The following is a 22872-nucleotide window of genomic DNA, read 5'->3' as shown; positions in this document are numbered from 1 at the left end:
TGAAATGTCTTGCTTTAGTTGTAACATCAGTGTAAACTAACAGTATACATCAGGATGTGATCTCTTCTCCACTTTTACTGTTGTTTAAGTGTTTATGAAGAGTTTTGATAGATTGTTATTAATTATTTTCAGGTTTGGAATAGTTCACCAGTGAAGTCATCTCAACCAGCACAGGGCCTTGACTCCTAACAACAATCACATGAACTTGGAAGAGGATCCTTCCCCAGCTGAACCTTCACTTGAGACCTCATCCTTGGCCATCATCTACATCTGGATTCATGACACAGAGAAACTGTGAGTAAGAGCCACTTAGTGTGTGAGAATTTATTACTCAGCAATAAATAATACACCTGACAGTAAATGCAATATGGTATCCTGGACAGAAAAATGACATTACTTAAAAGCCTAGTAAAATATGGAAAAAACCTATACTTCAATAAATAGTTTTGTGCCAACTATTTTTTAGGGCTCATGGTTACATAATCTATTACAATGCATGTAATTCAAAGATATCTAAAGCTTTCTATACTATCTGTGCATATTTCTGTGTATTTAAAATTATTTCAAAGAAAAAAGATGTTTTTGAAAAAATATTAAATGTGATATGAAAATAATTGCAAAGCACATACAGAATACCTTCAGCTCAGGAGATGAAAGGGCACATAGAGAGAGAATAGCAAAGCATCTTTCCATATCGATTTGCCAACTTGAACACAGGTACACTTGCTTCAGGAAGATCCCCCCAAGTTCCACAGACTCGTCCTCTTTCATCTTCTTCATCATATTCTGCATTTTTCAGTCACCAGTTTTAGTATCTGGTGCTAACTACATAACCAGTTTTGGAAAGACAGATGCCTGTTACTCACATGTCTCAAAAAGCCCCATTTTCAGATATTATTTAGCAGGACTCCAACAAACAGACCAGAATTTATTGAGAGCTTGCACTGAGGAGTGCCTTAATACCAACACAACTATGTTGACAACACATCCTCTTGTGAGTGAAGCATTCATACAGAATGAGTCGCTGAAACTCAATAACATATGTCTACTGTACAAGAAAGGTAATAATCAGTATAATGCTCTAAAATTATTCTGGGGACATAGGGGACATGTGTCCAAGATTTATGAGATGTGAGCAACCAAGAGAGCATGAACACTGATATTTTACAAGTGCTCCAAATCAGTAGATGGGCATTTGATTTTCCAGTTAGGGCTGCAGTCAGGGTCTCTTGACTTCAATACTGTACACGGAGAATTTCAATGACAGATCTTGGTTAAAATAACAACAATAATAACAACCCCTCATCTATTATATTGCAGCCTAGCACCATTTAACTTAATTTTACTGCATATAAATAGCAACCCTATACTCCATGCAAAATAGAATGGCAGTGGAATTTATGGAGTGAAGAAAGTGACAAATCATTTTCCAAATATAAGCAAACTTAAGGTTTTATAGGGAAACCAATGGAAGTAAAAATATTTTTAATCCTTATTTTTCTGATAATTTTGGTCTGCTCTTATAAATAGAAAGCTCCACTTTCATTATTTTATAATATAGTGAGTTTATCAGGCACATTGTATAGTAAAAGTAGGTTTGTGTCCACTTGGTTGGTTCATTCTACTTATATACATCATTTACTTTATCTCGAATGGTTATTTTTTAAGCCTTGGTTTTGGTACAACATGTAAAGGTGTCAGTCTTTGTGCCATGTTAAATCTTCATTCAAGTAACTTTTCTTTGTGTCTTTGCCTTTGTTTCTGCATTGCTCCTGTACTTCTTTTTTTTTTAAATTTATTTTAAGAGTTTAATTTTAATTATTTTCTAATTTTTTATTACAGTTTAAGTTTTAGGGTACATGTGCACAATGTGCAGGTTAGTTACATATGTATACATGTGCCTTGCTGGTGCGCTGCACCCACTAACTCGTCATCTAGCATATTTCAGTGAGTAATGATGACAGTAACAGTCCAGCCTTATTGGATGCTGACATGGATGATGTCTCCCATTCTTACCACTGGATGTGAAGAAATGCTAGATGCAATCCAGCCAATCTGTTCTCAACTCTCAGTTCCATCTTCTCAACTCACAGTGTCTTCCAAAGTCCATGCCACACCACAGCCTGGAACAACTCCCAAAGTGGTATCTTGAGGCAGGGGTAGAGCTCATGTCACAGTATTGTATGTCTCAGGTATCACTGTCCTTCACTGTTTGATATAATCTCTCTTACAAACCATTGTTCCATACACTTTGCCCCTTTTGTGTTTGTTTATACATGTGGTATGGCATGTCTAAACGTCACAGTGAGGATATTAGAGTACGGTTCTGCATATCTAGAGGTGTGGATCATTGGGAAGCATCTTAGAACCTACCTGCCACATCAGGTCCTGTGTAATCTGTATCAGTTTCTGGGTCTTCACTTATGTTTTTGACCTTGATCTTAGTGAAAAGAACTTGTCAGGTGTTCCATAGGATGTATCACAATATGGATTTGTTTTTTTTTATAATTTGAGTAAGATTAAACATTAATTTATACACATATTTATCTAATGTTGAAGACAAAAAAAAACCTGAACAATATTTTATTTAGAAATACAAATTTAGAAAACAATAATGAAGAATGAGGCTTGGCACAGTGGCTCATGCCTGTAATCCCAGTAATTTGGGAAGCTCAGGTGTGTAGATCACTTGAGGCCAGGAGTTTGAGCCCAGCCTAAGTAACATGGCGAAACCCCATCTCTACTAAAAATACAAAAATTAGCCGGGTGTGGTGGTGCATGCCTGAATGTTTCATATATTCTGGATAATAGTCTCCTAAGAGTTATGTGACTTGTGAATATCTTCTTCCATTATTTCAGTTGTCTTGAGGGTGTACTTTGCATCTTAAAAGGAAGTTGAATGTGTCTATTTTTTTTTCTGTCACTTGTACTTTTGTGTCACATGTTAGAATCCATTTTTTTATGTAAGGCCATGAAAATCTATTATTATGTTCTCTTCTGTGGGATTTTTAGTTTTAGCTCTTACATATTCTATTTTGAGTCAAATACATACATGGTGCAGGAAACAGTTTAACTTGCATGTGGATATCCCTTTCTCCCAGCAACATTTGCTGAAAAACTATTTTTTCATCTTGAATTAATTTTTCAACCTTGAAAATAAGTTTGCCCTATATATAAAGTTTGATTTTGGGGTGCTCAACTCTATTCTGTTGGCTTATGTGTCTTTCCTCATGTTATGTGAGTTTTCCATGGATGCTCTTTGTAGATTTAGAAAGTTTTCTTCTATGCCTAATTTTCCCAGAGCTTTTATCATGAATGGGTTTGGAATTTGTCAAATGCCTGTTCTGTGTGTTTAGAGGTGACCATGAGTCTTTTTAAAAAATTCTATTAGTATAGTTTATAACACCAGTTGTTTTTGTATGTTTAACCAGACTTATATTACAGGGATAAATAGTTTTGCTCCTAGTGTATACTCCTTTTTATATGTTACTAGTTAATTTTGATAGTATTTTCTGGATACTTTTTACCTGTTTCACATTGGTCTGTAATTTTCTTTTCTTGAAATGTCTTTGTCTAGCTGTGGTGTCAGGGAACACTGGCTTCATACATTGCATTAGGAAATGTTCTCTACTGGTCTGTTTTTATTGATTGTTATTAATTCCCAAAAGGCTTTGAATAACTCACCAGTGAAGTCATCTTGATCTGGACAGAAATTGAATCCTTCCAAGAATCTCAGGAGCTTGGAAGGGGATCCTTCCCCAGATGAGCCTTCCCTTGAAATGTCTGCCAGTTATCTGACCCAGAGAAAGTGTACGTACTATTTAGGGCTGGGTCTGAAAGTCTAAAGTATGTAGTAATATGTTATACAACAATCGGTCAGTTATATGCCTGACAGTAAATGTAATCTGGTATCTTGGATTAGATCCTAGAAGAGAAAAATGACATTAGTGGAAAACCTGGTAAAATATGAAGAAAATCTTTTCCAGTTAATAGTTTTGTACCACTGTCAATTTCTGAGTTTTCATAAATATGCTATGGTGATATAAGGTGTTAACATTTCAGGAAGCTGTAGGATATATGAAACTCTATTATCTTTACTACTTTCTGTAAAACTAAAACTATGATAAAATAAAAATATTTCTTAAAATGTGATATTCAGGTACCAAAAAATAAAACAACAATAACAAAGACAGATTTCAACCACAATAAAACCACATATCAGAGGATGAATGGAGATATGAAGAGACTATGGCAAAGTAGCTTGCCTTATTATCCCCCATTCCTACACAGGGAACCTGCTTCAGAAAGACACCATCAAGCTCCAGGGACACTGATCCATTTTCTTCTTTCCCATCACACTTCCCATGACCCAGTTATCAATTCCTGTGTTCATAACCACTTTTCCAAGGAAAGACGCCTTTCTCACATATGTTAGAAGGCCCTGTATTCAGGCACTTTCTGGCAGTGTCTTTGTAGGATCTCACTATGAAGACATTTTAGAAGACATGACTTCCAGACATTAGAAGAGAAGATTGAGAAACACCAGTGATGGTGAACATAAATATTTCCGCATTAAGAGTGTTTTCTTAGTACAGGGATTCCTTTTATTCCCCAAGTTTTAAAAGAAAATGATGCCTTGAGCCTTTGAGAAAACACTGTGATAATTCAGTTTTCCTCGTCATGCAGACTCCATCATGAATTTATGGGACCACACATTCTCTTGACACGCACATCGTGGATCTATATTGTCTTGTGGTATATTAATCTGTTCTCACGATGCTAATAAAGACATATCTAAGACTGGGTAATTTATAAAGGAAAGATGTTTAATTGGCTCACAGTTGCACATCGTTGGGGAGGCCTCACAATCATGGCAGAAGGGAAATGAGGAGCAAAGTCACATCCTACATAGTGGCAGACAAAAGAACTTGTGCAGGGGAACTCCCATTTATAAAACCATCAAATCTTGTGAGACTTGTTTACTACCATGAGAATAATATAGGGGAAACTGCCCCCATGATTCAGTTTTCTCCGCCTGGCCCTGCCCTTGACACATGGGGATTATTACAATTCAAGGTGAGATTTGGGTAGAGACAAAGCCAAACCATTTCAATAGATATTATCATGGAAGAAGGTTAACTAGATATGAAGAAAGTTTATAATCATGGAGTTGTAGGTTAATTCCTTCTCAAAAACACGTGGAAATGAACCTTTAGACATTAGATGTATGAAAGCGAGGCATGTTAGTGATACAGAGTGTGTTGTGCAGAGGTGGAAATAGCCTAATAGAAAAAAGGAAAGAACAGCACAGTACAACATACCCCAGCTCACCATGCAGTGATGTAAGAGATGGACACAGGCTGAGTGCTGACTCTGCATCTGTGCTGGTTAAACAAAGATCCCCACAGCAGTGAGGACTGTTCCCTCTACCCCAACACAGCTCCCTGTTCACAGGCCACACTACTTTACAGAGGAACACCAGGGATGTTCCAGGAACGATGCCCACAAAGCTTACTAAGCCATGGGACTGCATACTACACTCCCGAGGACATCCAGAAAGTCAAGACTCTTGCTTTTTCAGACTGTGATCATAGGCTACATTCTCCATACCATATTCATAGCTTCAGTGAGAAAACAAACTCCTGTGTTCTGGAGACCTAGAATGAGAGACACAGCTGACCTTGACCATATTTCTCACTCTGAGTAGACTGTAGCAGCAATTCAGGTGCTATTACTTGGGGCATTTATAATTCAGTAAACCTTCTTACCCCTCTAATCTTACAATTCACCCCATAGGAAAGGACGGTTTCATTTAAATTGGCAATCTTAAGTCATGGAGGTTTGCTCTTTTTATTTCATTATAACAGGAGTTTCTATAAGGTAAGTGGCTTGTACAATCCCATTTTCCTCTTCATTTCAATGCATACATGTGGTCTATTATGATATGTACTGTGAAGATCATCCATGAGTAAATTCTTCAGAAAAAAAAAAAAAAATCAAGTCGCAGGCCATGAAGGAGCCACAAGTAGATGCGTAGAAGGACAGACTCATCTCTAGGTGGAAAGAGGGTTAATAAGCTCTGTGTGCTCGGGGTTAAGACTTGAAAAGTGATTAGACATAAAACTGCTTCCATGATGTCCCAGGCACAGATGACACAGTGCTGAGCACTAAGCTCCCAAACATTACCATGATAGCGTGGAAAATATGATTTGTACTGAGTCTGGATTGGCCACCAGAATTCTCAGAAAGATGCCATTGAAAACACCCCATCATCTGACCACATCCTTAGGCAAGAACCCAATGCTGTCTCCACCCTCTAGTCTGAATAGTGAATAAAATTTAAAGGGTGCATGACTCCTAAACTTGAGATTAGGGCTTCCTGTTCACTGAATTGAGCCCTTGTAGAAGCTGAAACTCTCAGTGCAAATATGCTCAACATTCTAAATTATACATTACATGAGTTTCTTCTTCATTCAGTACACGCTTTGGGGAACACCAAATCCTGTTTCATTTTCTAAGTATTGACAAGTGGAGCTGACAAGAGTAACAAGTGGTCAGAGCAAAGCATATCATGAAAACCGCAAGGCACATACGTCTGCAGTCCCTGCTTACAGTGAGAGTCACATGACCATCGTTCATGGGATATGAAGGATAAAAGGGGAGGGAGAAAAAAATATGTAGTTGATCTGGATGAAGAATCAGATTTGGAAAGCACCTTAGAATAATCTCTGCTTATATTTCTAAGATTAAGGCAGAAAGTCTCAAGATACAGAATTTTCTGTCTTCAGAGAGCTGCACTCTGCTGCAAACTTTCAAGTAACACTTTACCACTTCTATCTTCCTTCTCCATGGGATCTTCGAGTCATGATTTATAAAATCACCTCTGCATCTCTTGTATTTTTGTTACGTCTAATAATCTCTTGAGGTCTCTCTAGGGACAGTGACTATAAATTATCACCCTGCCCAACAGGACTCCAGGAAACTGTGTCCTGGATGTTTACAGTGTGCCTTTCATGGGATACTTATTTATCCTGGTGGATACCCCAAAGGATAAGCGTACAATCTTTGACCCAGCATCCTTCTCACAGGATATTTGTTTATACTGTGAGACATCCTTGTGGCACTTGTTCGACCTGTGTCGACTACATTCCCACCAATATAGACACTGTCTAGGGGAGCTCTGAGTTGGAAAAAAGTTGAGCTCACATGTGTTGGTCATGTGAGACACGGAGGAGGCAACTCGACAAAGCACAGGTATTTCTTGCAGGTGGGGATCATTGGGCACCATTGCAGGGTCTAACTGACACATTAGGTCTTCTCCAATCTGCAAGTTTCATAGTCTTCACTTATTTTTCTTGACCTTGACTCTTGTGAAATGTACAGGTCAGATATTTTGTAAGATGTCCCACAGTATGGATTTGTCTCATGATTTCTCATGATTAAACTAGGGACATGTATACATTAAACACATCATCTAAGTTTGAAGACAAGAAAAACTAAACATTATGGATATTAGAAATATAAACATAGAGATAAATATAACAAACACAAATTAGAGGATAACAAATAAATTCATAGTAATAGTTACCTTCAGTGATTAAGGAAGATTTTGAAGCTAAGGAGATCCATTAACGGCTATCAACATATTGCTCATGTTCTATTTTATAAGGTCAGCAGTGACTTTAAATAAAAAGAAACCTTATACATTTAAGAATTGTTTAGGATTTACAGAATTCTTATAAATATATTACATAGACTTTCCATATATCCCACTACAGTTGCTCTTTATATTAACTTCTTAATTTAGGACATTTGCCACAATTAACCAGTTTTAAACGGTATCATTAGCTACTCTTCATACTTTATTCAGATTTTCTTAGTTTTCACTTAATATCTAATTTCTATTCCAGGATCTCATCCAGGATAACTCAGCACAGTTAAATATCATGTCTCCTTAGATTTCTCTGACTGTTGCAGTTTCTTAGCATTTCCTAGTTTTTGATGACATTGACATTCCTAATGTGGGATTTATCTTGAGGTTTTTTTTCATGATAAGACTAGATTTGTGTGTTTAGGAGAGGAAGATGACAGAGGAAAGGTGCCATTCTCACATCATACGAAGGGCACAGGCTCTCAACAGGGTTTATCACTGTTAACGTTAATTTGACCACCTAGATGAGGTCATTTTTATCAAATTATCACACACTGTGAAATTATTATTTTCCCTTTCCCTATAGAATGTTTCAGAACAAAGTCACTAACAACACGCATTTAAGAAGTAAGAGTCATGGACTAAGCATGATGGCGCACGCCTGTAATCCCAGCACTGTGGGAGGCTGAGGCAGGCAGATCATCTGAGGTCAGGAGTTTGAGACCAGTCTGGCCAACATGGCAAAAGCTCATCTCCACTAAAAATACAAAAATTAGCTAGGCACAGTGCATGCGCCTGTACTCCCAGCTACTCGGGAGGCTGAGGCAGGAGAATCACTTGAACCTGGGAGGCAGAGTTTGCAGTGAGCTGAGATCACTCCACTGCACTCCAGTCTGGGCAACAGAGCGAGACTCTAGACCCCATCTCAAAAAGAAAAAAAAAGTTGGGGATTCATGATCTACCTTTTTGTTGGCAGAATGTCTACAAATTTATTTGAACCCTCAAACATAAGAGTGTCTTTTCTGTTACACATTTATTCATTTATACATAAATTATTTATATCATAATCTAAACATGGATATTTATTTTATACTTTTCATATGCTAATTTATTTGATTGCTCAGATTGTTCCATGGTTGCCTATTGGAAGGTTTTTTAGTTGTCTCTGGTATAATTTTGAAATACCTACATAATTAAGGTTCAATGTTTTATGGTTGGTTGGTTTTGTTGTTGTTCAGCATTTTCTTTTCTTTAACCATTACTAGGTGCTCCAGGCTAACTGTGTATTTAATTGTACTCCAGGCTAACTGTATAATTGTGTAATTTCTACTAATGTTTCCAACACCATATGATCTAATCCAGCACCATATGAATGATGTATGTAGTCTCTTACTCTTCCTATGAAGAAGTTGATGCTATTCACTTAATCGTACTACCTGAGCGCACATGCAGAGTGCTTTCAGAACTGGTAACTTATACCCCAATGGGAAACAATTTTACCAAGCAAAGTACAGTACTTAGGTATAAATACTTTGGCTTTTAACCTCAGAATGTCCACTTATTTCCCAAATTACTTAGGTCCATTGCTTTCCTCCACTTTCTTTAGTGAGGTTATTCCATACATTCATTACATAGTTATATTATTTTGGGTGGCATTACTCCTTGGAAAAATTCTACCTACTAAATAAGATTTTAAATTTGTGTAATTTAGATACACTCTTTGTGTTATAAAGTTCTTCAGGATTCAGAAAACATTATTATGTATCCACCATTACACTATCAGAGAGAGTGATTTCACTGCCCAAAAGAAACATCCTATATTTCACTGATTCCGTCTTTCTCTCTCCCAAGCCCCTTGTTACCACCAAACTGTTTGCTATCACTATACTTTTTTCCTTTTCTAGAGAATCATATAGGTGGAGATACACAGTATTTTGCCTTTTCCAACTTATATTTTTTCGCATAGCAATATACCTTTTAGATTTTTGAAGTATATATCATGTTTTTTTAGACTTCCCTTTCCCTATTGTTGCAGGACAGGTGAGCCCCAAATTTGGGGCTTCAACTGGCAGGGTTCTTGGCTTTGCCCAGGAAAGTATTTAAGGGCAAGCCAGTGGTGATAGACAACAATCTTTTAATGAACAGTACTGCTCCTTAAAGAGCAGGGCTAACTCATAGGCATTGCATCGGTTGGTAACCTATGGGCTCTTGTCAACTATCTTTACACTAAGGTAAACCCACTTTCAATTACATGTAAATTGAGGGGTGGATCAATGAAACTTGATGGGCAGGTTATTCAGAACTTTCTAAGAAAGGAGCAGTAACTTCTGGGTTGTTGCCATGGAAAGAGGTGGTAAATTCCAGGTTGTTGGCATGGAATTTGTAAACAGTCATGGCACTGGAGGGAATGTCTCATGCCAGTGAGCAGTGAGGACAACCAGGGATCCCTGTGTCTCTTTTTGCCAGTTTCTTCGCTGTATGCTGTCTGGACCAGATCTTGTTTTGATCAGCAGGGTTGTGACTAGAAAACAACTTGCCGGTCTCCTATCTCATAATGGCAAAAGGCATTGAGTGTCTTTTCGTGTGATTTGGATATGACTGTAGCTTTTTTGGAGAATTGGGTATTTAAATAATTTCCATTTTTGATTGAGATATTTGCCTTTTTATTTTTGAGCTCTAAGATGTTGTCATATTTGATTAACAATGGACCATTATCACCTAGAAAAGTTGCAAATATTTGCTTTATAATTGAACTTGTAAGTTTCAGGGTACATGTGCACATTTGTTACATAGGTAAACTTGTGTTATGGTGGTTTGTTGTAGATTATTTCATTATCAGTGTACTAAGCCTAGTACCCATTAGTTATTTTTTCTGATCCTCTCTCGCCTTCCACCCTCCACCCTCCAATAGGTCTCAGTGTGTGTTGTTCCCCGCTATATGTTTATTTGGTCTCGTCATTTACCTCCCACTTATGAGGAAAAAAATATGGTATTTGGTTTTCTGTTCTTGCATTAGTTTGCTAAGTATAATAGCCTGCAGCTCCATCCATTTTCCTGTAAAGGACATGATATTCTTTTTGATGGCTGCGTAGTGTTCCATGGTGTATATGTACCACATTTTCTTTATGCAGTGCACCATTGATGGGCATTTAAGCTGATTCCATGTTCTTGCTATTGTGAATAGTGCTGCAATGAACATATGCATGAATGTGCCTTCTTAATAGAACACCTTTTATTTCTTTGAGTATATACTCAGTAATGGGATTGCTGGGTTAAATGATATTTCTGTTTTTAGGTCTTTGTGGAATCTCCACACTGCCTTCCACAATGATTCAACTAATGGAGACATCCACCAATTAGTTAGATGGCTGGTGTTAGATGGTATCATATTGTGGTTTTGATTTGCATTTCTTTAAGGATCAGTGAGGTTGAGCTTTTCTTCATATGATTGTTAGCTACATATGTATCTTCTGCTGAAAGTGTCTGTTCATGTCCTTTGCCCTCTTTTTTATGGGTTTTTTTTTCTTGAACATTTGTTTAAGTTCTTTATAGATGCTGGATATTAGACCTTGGTCAGACACATAGGTTGCAAAACTTTTCTCCCATTCTGTAAGTTGTCTGTATATTCTGTTGATAGTTTTCTTCTGCTGTGCACAAGCTCTTAAGTTTAATTGGATTTAATTTGCCAGTTTTTGATTTTCTTTGCAAAGATTTACTCCCATTTTTTGGGTGTTTTTATTTTTGATGGTGTAGCGTGAATCACAAAAGTTTCAAATTCAAACGAGGTTTAATATACCTGTTTTTTTCTTCTTCCCTTTTGCTTTCAGCATCATATCTTAGGAAAGATTGTTTAACCTAAGACCAGGAAGATGTATTCCTGTGTTATTTTCTATATTTTGGGCTTGTTTAGCTATTATATAGAGATATATGATCATTTTGAGTCAATTACATTTTCAGTGTGAGGCAGGAGTTCAACTCACATGGAATATGCACTTGTTTCAGAAATATTTGAGTAAAAATATTTATCCATATACAATTTATTTGGTGATATTATAAAATTATTTCACTATAAGTATTCATTTTTGAGCATTATATTCTATTACATTGATCAACATCTATATTCTTATACTAGTACTGTAAATATTGATTACTCTTACTTTGTAGTGAGTTTTGAAGTCAGGAAGTATGTATCTCCCATGCCAAACTTTTTTCTTCTTTCTCAAAATTATTTAGGCTGCTCTGGGTCTATTGCATTATATATGAATTTTAGATAAACTTTGTGAATTTAGAGAAAAGATATGTCACCTGGGATTTTGATAGAGGTTGCGTTAAATCTATAGGTCCATTTGGAAAACATTGCGAACCTAACAACATTAACCTTTATAAGCAGTGAATAGTCAAAGGTTTTTTTCCATTTATTTTTATCAAAATCTTTTCTATAGTTTTTGCGTATATATCTTATACTTGATTTGAGAAACTTATTTTTGATGTCATCTCAAATGGAACATTCTGAGTTTTTTGTTTTAGATTGTTAATTGCTAGCATATAGAAGTTCAGAGGATTTTATATATTGACCTTATATGCTGGAAGTTTGTTGAACTCAATTATAAATTCTAAACATATTTGATTAGAGTCCTTTGGAAATTTTATACATAAGATCATGTCATATGCCAACAGACAGAGTTTGACTTTTTTTCCATACTGGAAGCCTTATATTTATTTTTCTAGACTAATTACCATGTCTATATCCTCCAGTACAATGTTGAAAACAAGTGTCCAGAGTGGAAATCTTTGTCTTGTTTCTAATCTTGGAGAAATTAGTGAACCTTTCAGATAACCTATGATGACATGTTGGTTTTTCATGGATCCTCTTTAAAAGGAAGACAGTTCCCTTATCTGCCTCATTTGCTGCATATTTTTCTCATAGGGAGTTTGAGAATTCTCAAGTGCCTATGCATCTTCTGAGATGATTATGTGGTTTTTTTCTTTATTATATGAATATAGTGCATAGCACTAGTTATATTGTATGTTGAACCAAATTTTGCTTTTCTGAGGTAAATACCCTTGACATAGTGTATAATAATTTTTACATGTTTCTGGTTTGTTTTACTAATATTTCCTTGATGATTTTTGCCCCTGTATTCATAAGGTGTATTGTTCTTCATTTTCCATATTTGAAATATCTTTGTCTAATTGTGGTATCAGGTTAAACTAACTCAGTATACAATGGGAAATCACGCCTTCACTTTTTGGGAATAATTTGTAATAAATTAGTATTAATTGTTTAAATGATTCCAATAATTCACTAGTGAATTCTTCTTGATGAGGTCAGAGAGGTTAATCCTAGGAACAGTTACATGAGCTTGGAAGGAGACCCTTCCCCAGCTGAGCCTTAGCCTGGGCCATCACCTACATCTGGACTGAAGAACCAGAGAAACTGTGAGTAATATGTGTGTGGTTTTGAACCACTAAGATGTATAGTAATTTGTTATGCACCAAGTCTTAGGTAATATACCTGACGGTAATTGCAATGTGGTATTCTAGATTAGGTCTTGGAACAGATAAATATATCATTATTAGAAATTCTGGTAAAGTATGAAGGAAGTCTGTAGATCAGTCAATAGTTTTGAAACATAGTGAAATTTTTAGTTTTCATGAATATACTATGGTTATAATAGTAACATTTTAGTTAGCTGAAGGGTATATGAAACTGTGTTTTCTACCTGTGTATCTTTTTGTAAACCTGAAATTATTTCAAAATAAATTTGTTTTCTAAAATTATTAAATTTTTAAAAAGAAAACAAAGACGTAAGTAAAAAACTGGCTTCCAGAGATGAATGGGCACATAGGGAGAGAATAGCAAACTAGCGTTCTTTTTATCTCGTCACCTTTCCAAACCCAGCTGTACCTGCTTCAAGAAGGCACCATCAAGCTCCAGGGACTGTCATCCTTTTTCTCCTTCTCCGTTACCCACTCAGCAGTTGGAGCGTCAGCAACCACTTATTCAGAAAACGTTGCCTTTCCTTCCCATATCCCAGAAAGCCCCATGTGTAGACATCATTTAGCAGTGTATATTCAGGATCCCACTGAAGCATTTTTGGGAGATATGACTCTCAGATATTAGAAGCCAAGAATAAGAAATTTCAGTGACAGGGAACATAAATCATATTTCTACTTTCAGGATAATATTTTCTTGGTACAGGGATTTCTTCTTCAAGTAATCAAAAGACAACTGTACCTTTAAACCTTTCAGAAAAATATGTTCTAATTTAGTTCTTTTGATTCTACAGACTCCATCAGGAATCGCTTGGGACCGTGCATTCTGTTGACACTCACATTGTGGAATTATGTTGCCCACTGCCAACCCTAAAGCCACCAAGGTAGCAGGTAAGCAGAGTACAAAAAATGTTTCTAATAAATTGGTTTAGGCCGGTCTCTACTTACAGAAACCTGGATATGAATCTTTTACACAATAAGATTTTGCAGTTGGATGCTAGTGAGTGGAGAAAGCAGATGACGAAGTGCTGAGCAATGAGTCCCCAGACAAACTCTAACTGCATGGAAGATGTGATTTCCCACAATGTCTTAAACCAACAGTTCCTTAGAGGCTGGCCTGGACGCCACAATTCAAAAGAGATGCCATTTAAAAGAAACCATATTCTAGACCAGATCATGAGGCAAACACTCAACACTTTGTTTCCACACTCTAACCTGATTAGAAGTTGGAGTTCAGTGGAAGAATGTCTTGCATATTTGAGAGCATGACTTTATCTTTATTTAATTTAGCCTTGCTGGAATTTAAAACTGTAGGGCAAAATTCAGTCAACCTCCTAAATTATGTGAGTTTTTTTTTTTTTTGTATGTGAGTTTCTTTCTTTCTTTTTTAATTATATTTTAAGCTTTAGGGTACATTTGCACAACGTGCAGGTTAGTTACATATGTATATATGTGCCATGTTGGTGTATGTGAGTTTCTGCATACACATAAAGAAACTCCCATAGTTTAGCAGGTTGACTGAATTTTGGGTATACAGAAACTCATGCTTTATGTGTTTCTTCTTCAATCAGTGTATTCCTGAGGGAAAACCGAAACCACTCCTCAAATCCAAGTACCCAAATTAGGGTTGAGCAGAGTAGCAAGGGGGCAGATTAAAACATTTTATAAAGACCATTATGCATCTACTTCTGCAGTGACTAATTATAAAGTCATTTCTATGATCACCAACCATATGGTTAAAACGGCAAATGGGAATGAAGAAAAAAGAGTTACATAAATATTATAGCTGAAAGAATGGAATTTATAATGAAGCTTACAAGGATCATTGGTCATATTCCTAAGACTGCAGTGGGAAGTTTCAGGATACAGCTTTTTCTAGGTCTTTGGAAAGCTATCACTCCAGTGAATTTTTCATGTAACTCTTTATAATTTCTATCTTCTTCCTCAATGGATTTCTTAAACTATAGTTCGTAAAACTACATTTCCATGCATAACAGAAGAATTATATTATTCCCCTAATAACTCTAATGTCTCTAATTGTTATGCAGAATGTAAATGCCCTTGGTAAACTTATCTGATAAGATTTAAGCATATTTCTTCAATAACAGATAAGAATACAGTTGATGAACCACCATAATCTAACACTGAGAAATGGGCAGTCACAGAGGACAGTGTATTCCATTCATCATAGAGGGGACATTTTCACATTTATGAAACACAGATGCAGCTTAAATCTGATAGTGTTAAAACATTATTGACGAGAAGGCAACCATATTGTGATTGTCCTCATTTACGTATACATGAGGTTGGTCTATAAACCTTCCATTGACATTTTCAGGTCATATCATCAACATCATATCTTGCACAGGGGGTTTCAGAAGGTTGGAAAGATAAACTCACAGGAGCAACAACATAGGAATCTCGCAGGAAGTGCAGCATCACCAAAGCTTCAGATTAGCACAGGTGATAATAATATGGGGAAAATCATGAGCTGATGAGTTGAAGAGTGATTCAGGAGAGTTACATCTCAATGAGAGGAAATTTAGGAAAACCTTTGTCAATGTGTTTTTCGTGTATGTTCCATCCCATGTAGGAATGACACAAGACAAATATCCACATGTATGCACATTGAAAATATTTTTTCCAGCAATTATAATGTATTTATATTATTACTATGTGATTTCTTTATAAGTGATAAAAGTACTAGTTTCTTCATTTGTTAGTGGTTTTGTTCTTCCATTCTGTTGTATGAAATAATGACATGTTACAATTGACGCAAATGATATATCTCACAATTTATTAGAAAATTAATTTTTAGGGGTTAGTATAGGCTTGATAATATACTACATGCTTTATATGTTATCATTTCATATAGTCCACACTGACGTCTCAAGAAGTAAGCACGATTTTCACTCCTGTGGTCCATTTCAGAGTCTGAGCTGACTTTCTACAGGAAAGGTATAAAGGAACCTTGAGTTTGATACTGTCTACCCCAGAGTCGTTGCTCACTTTGACTATGTAGAATGTGTCTTGTCTTACATGGTAAGTAATTTTCAGGTCTAGTTAGACAGCTCAGCCTACCCTATGTCATGAAGATATTTTCCTAAATTGTTTTCTGAATACTCTATTATTTGTATATTTAAGCCTATGAACCAAGTAGAATTGATTTTGTGTGTATGTGAGGTCAAAGGTCAGATCTTGGTTGTTCCCTGTGGATATTCAATTTCCTGGAACATTTTAATAAAAATTGATCTTTTCCCCCATGCATCAACATATAAATTAATTTTTATATATGTATATGTCTGCATTCTAGATCTGTTTCTATTTTTTAAGTTACTGGTTGTTTCTTTTATCTTTGTGCAAATTCCACAGTCTTATTATTATCATTATTATTATCTTTTTTTTTTTTTTTTTGATACAGAGTCACTCTGTTGTCCAGGCTGGAGTGCTATAGTGTAATCATGGCTCACTGCAACCTCTGTCTCCCGGGTTCAAACGATTCTTGTGCCTCAGCCTCCTGAGTAACGGATTATAGGTGTGCACCACCACACCTGGCTAATTGTTTTGTATTTTTAGTAGAGATGGAGTTTCACCATGTTTGCTAGGCTGGTCTCAAACTCCTGACCTCAGGTAATCTGCCTGCCTCGGCCTCCCAACGTGCTGGGATTACAAGTGTGAGTCACTGTACCTAGCCCACACTGTCTTATTATTAAGAGAGTCTATTTAGCACAGTAATTTTCTCTCCAGAGACTGTTTTGTATTTTTTTCTTTTTTAAGAGAGAGGGAGGATCTCATCCTGTTGTCCAGCTAGGGTATAGTGGCTCAATCGTAGAGCAGATTCTGTGTTCAAACTACTGGGATCAAATGATCCTCCCCTCTCATCCTCCTGAATAGCTAGGACTACAGGCACAAGCCACCATGCCTGGTTAATTAATTTTTTTTTTTTTTTTTTTTTTTTTGGTAGAGACCAGGTCTTCCTGTATTTCCCATGCTAGTGTAGACCTCTTAGCCACAAGCAATTCTCCCTGCTTTGTCTCCCAGGGTACTAAGATTACAGGTGTAAGCCACTGTGCCTGGCCCAGAGCCTCTTCTTTTAGCCACGGTACTTCTCTATAATGAAGTAAAAAATGTCTGAATTAATTTTATTCCACAAGAACCGGCCCTTACAATCTCATGCATTCATATCTTTCATGATAGTCCCTGGGTCTGGAGGAATTGAACAGTTTTAAATCCTGGATATATTAATAAAACAAAATATTCACCGTTAACAACATTTTAAGGAAAAATGCCATAAGCCTTGTCATGTTCTAAGAGTGACAGGACTGAGATGGGCGGCTCACGAGGTCAGGAGATTGAGACCATCCTGGCCAACATGGTAAAACCCCGTCTCTACTAAAATACAAAATATAGCTGGGTGTGATGCTGCGTGCCTGTAGTCCCAGCTACTCGGGAGGCTGAGGCAGGGGAATTGCTTGAACTTGGTAGGCAGAGATGGCAATGAGGCAAGATCGCGCCACTGCACTCCAGCCTGGGCAACAGAGCGAGACTCCCTCTCAAAAAAAAAAAAAAAAAAAGAATGAGTGACCGGAAAGGAAGCCTATAGGTAGATAAACATTTAAATTATTTAGGATTAAGGCACAGAATAAATTATATTTCATATATTTCTATTTCAGATAGAAGGAAAATTATTAAATAAAGTATAATACAAGCCTGTCCCTGTGTTGCATGAAAGCAGTGTCCTTTGATTATTGCCTTTGCTTGAGTCTAAAGATGAAGCTTTGGTTAAGTTGTGTTTGATGTTAGATGCTCCAGGAGTCTGTCTTCTTTAGAGGAGCTACATATATCCCGGAGTCAATTCCTTGTACCTTAACAGCACAAAGATTAGTTAATAGCACCTGATAAGAACTTTTTCAGGGTGTTGGAGGTGGTGTTACAGTTCACAGTGATTAATGTTTTTTAGCTTTGATAAGCCCCAGCAATAAGTCAGAGACTTAATTTAGGATTCAATTTTGGAGATGTCTCTGAAAGATGTCAGAAAGTTTAAAATATTTGATCAAAACTAAACCACAGGTCCTTGTAAAACAATAGTTATTCATTTAAGCAAAGTGATCATTGAAAGACTTTAAAGGCAATAGAAAAAGTTACACGGGTGTAAAAACCTTACTCCTTTCAAATTTCAGGGTTTTTTTAAAAGCAATTAAACACTTAATAAAGGAAGCATAGGAACTATCTTGATAAAATGAAAAATCTTGTTTCTTAAGCCAGTTACCAAAAAGTCAAAGGAAAACCTTTTTAAGTGTGACTGCCTCTCCTTACAAGAAAGCCCATTTAGATAATCTGGAAGTAAAACTTAAGATAAAAAGTGCTTGAATTTAATCAAATGTGGGAGGAGTGTGTACAAGGTTTTGAGTAGAACTGGGGAATACATGACTCTTAGTAGCTGGGTGATAAGTTTCCTGATTACACTGAAAATTAGACACACCAAAAACAACAATAACAACAAAACCCAAGAGTATAGAATCAGGTTATCCTGGAGGAAAACATTTCTTTTATAGTCCTCCAAGATAAAATATTTCAGCATCAGCCACAACAACATTTAGAACTAAGGAGAAAAGTTACAGGAGCTGACAAGAAGCTGAAGGATGGAGTTATCATCCCAGGCCACATCAAAGGGAGAAAAAGTTGATAGCAGCAAGACAACAATTGAACATTTGAGATATGACTCTCAGAAGTTTTCAAAAGGAGTCGATTATAGAATAGAAAATCAAAATGTATTGTAATTTTATTAAGAGTAAATTGATACCTTAAGAAAATCTTGATTTAACCTAGGGGACCATTCTTTAGAAAGACTATTATTAACAATTCCTTTTTAATTATGGCTAACTTAATTGCATACAAAATTTCTTTTATAAATTCCCCTTCACCAGCTTTATCATGACTTATACAGACCATCTGTCACGTGCTTGGAGTGTATACTTGTCCTATGGTACCTGTTTGTTTTTTTAATTTTTTTCAATTTTCTTTTACTAGATTAACCTTGTAATAAGAACGTGTTTTTTAAATAACCAGTCATTTTACTTCAGGAGAATAATTTCCATACAAGATTCTTTCTCATATAAAATTACTCTTTTTCCTTTATAACCTTCTTTACCAAAAGTATATGTTCCTATCTATATCTTTCTTCACATCTCTCTTCACCACTTAGTGCTTACTTTCTAGCTTGTTTCATAAATAACCTTTTCAAACCCATAATTTGAATCAACTTTTAGATAACTTTTAAATTAGACACAATAATTCTTTTTCTCAATAAGGACACCTCTTCTTTTGCACATTTTATAGAAACCTAGGAAAAAAGAAATCCTGAACTATCAGATGTTAGTATTGTATTGATGAGAACCATTTCACCATTTTTAGTACAGTTTTCTCTATATAATAACCCTTTCTTAATTGGAAATGACCCAGACATCTAGTAAGCATCCAAAATGATTTTAAGATTTTAAATTATAAAAAAATTTCACTTAGAAGCATTGATCTCATTTACATGTACTCAGCTTTTCCATTTTACCAGTTTACCTAGAGTACTTTTGAAAACTGGGATATTGCACAAATGTAGTAATTATTTAGTTTTGTCCCTATTACCGATTTTTAAAGTCTGTGGACTTTAGGTGTTTTACTTAAGTAAGAACCTTAAAGTTCAATATTTGGGCATTTTATCAATAGCACAGAAGATTTAACTGTTTTCATTGAACTAGTAATATTAAATTAGTCTAACTCATCTGTAAAATCACACAAACAAAAATGATTCTGTTTTTCGCTGGGTTTATGGTCTTTAAACCTGTATGTCATATCCTGACACCTTAATATATAGACAGAGATAAATACAAAACCATTTGTTCAGTAAACTCAGATAAAAATATATGCTGATCATTTTGAAGATATTTCTAATATTATGTCACCAATAATCTTAAAACCAGTTTTATTTGTCAAGGATTACTAAATATATGTGAACTTGAAAAGCATCCTGACTTAATTTATGAGCACTTATTTACTTATAAGTCAATTTGGTAGCAGGCTAGACATAACACATAATATGTGTACATACACACCAACATATCTAAATATGTATATACACACAAGCAAAGGTCTAATAGCTTTTACCTTGGCATTCTAACCATAAAATAACAGTACACACTCAGTATTTTATAAAAATAGCTGGATACACATTATTGTCTGACAAAACTGAAACCTGTTTCCATGGCTAAATTTTCTTTTCTCCAATATATAATCCAATGAAAGCTGTGAACCAAAATTTGGGTAAAGCAATCTTTATGGCAGTTTTGATTTTAAAAAAGCATCTTTTACTTTTTTTTTCCTTCAGTTTTAAACAAGTTTCCTATGTTTACTTTCTAGTTAGTCCAAAAAAAAAATGAGTATTATCACAGCACCAACAGCTTAGTAACAGCCAGTTTGAAGCAGGCAGAAAAGAAAACAGAGGAAGAGAGGTTTTGATGTCTCTGCTTAACTTAATAGTTGCAGTTAACCATTTGAGCTCTATAAGTTTTCTTGCTATAATTTGCCTGTCTGTTTAAAATGTTCACAAAAGTAGGTCTTAATAAGTTACCAGCTGAAATCCCAAAGAGAATGAGAATATGAAGTTCCTGCCAGGCCTTTTAAAAGGCCTTTGATCGGTATGTCCAAGTTTATACTATTATTGAGCCTTTAAATTAAATTACGATGATACTGAGTTTTTCATGGATGCCCTTTAAAATAAAGAAACTTTCCTTATAGGCTTAATTTGTTGTATACTGTTATCAAAAATGGATTTTGGATTTTTCAGGTGCCTTTCCTGCATCTTTTGAGATGACCATATGGCTTTTGTTTTTTATTTTATTCTTATAGGGCATGACACTAATTATTTTGTATGTTGAACCAAATTTTTATTCCTGAGACAAATACGTTTGGTGATGGTGTATAATTCTTTTTACATTTGCTGATTTGTATTGCTAGCATTTTATTGAAGACATTTGCCCTTTATTTATAAACATATTGGTCTTAATTTTTCTTTCTTGAAATGTCTTGCTTTAGTTGTAACATCAGTGTAAACTAATAGTATACATCAGGATGTGATCTCTTCTCCACTTTTACTGTTGTTTAAGTGTTTATGAAGAGTTTTGATAGATTGTTATTAATTATTTTCAGGTTTGGAATAGTTCACCAGTGAAGTCATCTCAACCAGCACAGGGCCTTGACTCCTAACAACAATCACATGAACTTGGAAGAGGATCCTTCCCCAGCTGAACCTTCACTTGAGACCTCGTCCTTGGCCATCATCTACATCTGGATTCATGACACAGAGAAACTGTGAGTAAGAGCCACTTAGTGTGTGAGAATTTATTACTCAGCAATAAATAATACACCTGACAGTAAATGCAATATGGTATCCTGGACAGAAAAATGACATTACTTAAAAGCCTAGTAAAATACGGAAAAAACCTATACTTCAATAAATAGTTTTGTGCCAACTATTTTTTAGGGCTCATGGTTACGTAATCTATTACAATGCATGTAATTCAAAGCTATCTAAAGCTTTCTGTACTATCTGTGCATATTTCTGTGTATTTAAAATTATTTCAAAGAAAAAAGATGTTTTTGAAAAAATATTAAATGTGATATGAAAATAATTGCAAAGCACAAACAGAATACCTTCAGCTCAGGAGATGAAAGGGCACGTAGAGAGAGAATAGCAAAGCATCTTTCCATATCGATTTACCGACTCGAACACAGGTACACTTGCTTCAGGAAGATCCCCCCAAGTTCCAGAGACTCATCCTCTTTCACCTTCTTCATCATATTCCGCATTTTTCAGTCACCAGTTTTAGCATCTGGTGCTAACTACGTAACCAGTTTTTGAAAGACAGATGCCTATTACTCACATGTCTCAAAAAGCCCCATTTTCAGATATGATTTAGCAGGACTCCAACAGACCAGAATTTATTGAGAGCTTGCACTGAGGAGTGCCTTAATGCCAACACGAATATGTTGACAGCACATCCTCTTGTGAGTGAAGCATTCATACAGAATGAGTCACTGAAACTCAGTAACATATGCCTACTGTACAAGAAAGTTAATAATCAGTATAATGCTCTAAAATTATTCTGGGGACATAGGGGACATGTGTCCAAGATTTATGAGATGTGAGCAACTAAGAGAGCGTGAACACTGATATTTTACAAGTGCTCCAAATCAGTAGATGGGCATTTGATTTTCCAGTTAGGGCTGCAGTCAAGGTCTCTTGAATTTCAATGACAGATCTTGGTTAAAATAACAACAATAATAACAACCCCTCATCTATTGTATTACAGCCTGGCACCAATTAACTTAATTTTACTGCATATAAATAGCAACCCTATACTCCATGCAAACTAAAATGGCAGTAGAATTTATGTAGTGAAGAAAGGACAAATTATTTTCCAAATATAAGGCAAACTTAAGATTTTATAGGGAAACAAATGGAGGTAAAATATTTTTTATCCTTATTTTTCTGATAATTTTGTTCTGCTCTTATAAACAGAAAGCTCCACTTTCATTATTTTCTAATGTATTGAGTTTATCAGCCACATGTATGAAAATTGTATGGTAAAGGTAGGTCTGTGTCAACTTGGTTGGTTCATTCGACTTATACACATCATTTACTTTATCTCGAATGGTTATTTTTTAAGCCTTGG

At 35.7% G+C, this 22872-nt stretch overlaps 1 long non-coding RNA gene across 1 annotated transcript in view; it reads left to right on the top strand.

The window, feature by feature from the left end:
* The window catches only part of LOC134760254 (uncharacterized), a 157625-nt gene that overhangs the window by 78617 nt on the left and 56136 nt on the right, over positions 1 to 22872 (top strand). The window contains exons 17-19 of the long non-coding RNA XR_010137433.1: positions 133 to 14038; positions 16023 to 16189; positions 21347 to 21508. This is a non-coding gene — a long non-coding RNA (uncharacterized LOC134760254). The remainder of the gene's footprint in view (positions 1 to 132; positions 14039 to 16022; positions 16190 to 21346; positions 21509 to 22872) is intronic.

Source organism: Pongo abelii, chromosome 16, assembly GCF_028885655.2.
Source record: "Pongo abelii isolate AG06213 chromosome 16, NHGRI_mPonAbe1-v2.0_pri, whole genome shotgun sequence".
NCBI classification, from domain to species: Eukaryota; Metazoa; Chordata; class Mammalia; order Primates; family Hominidae; genus Pongo; species Pongo abelii.
Note: the sequence above shows the minus strand (reverse complement) of the source record. Positions and strands in the feature narration are given on the sequence as shown.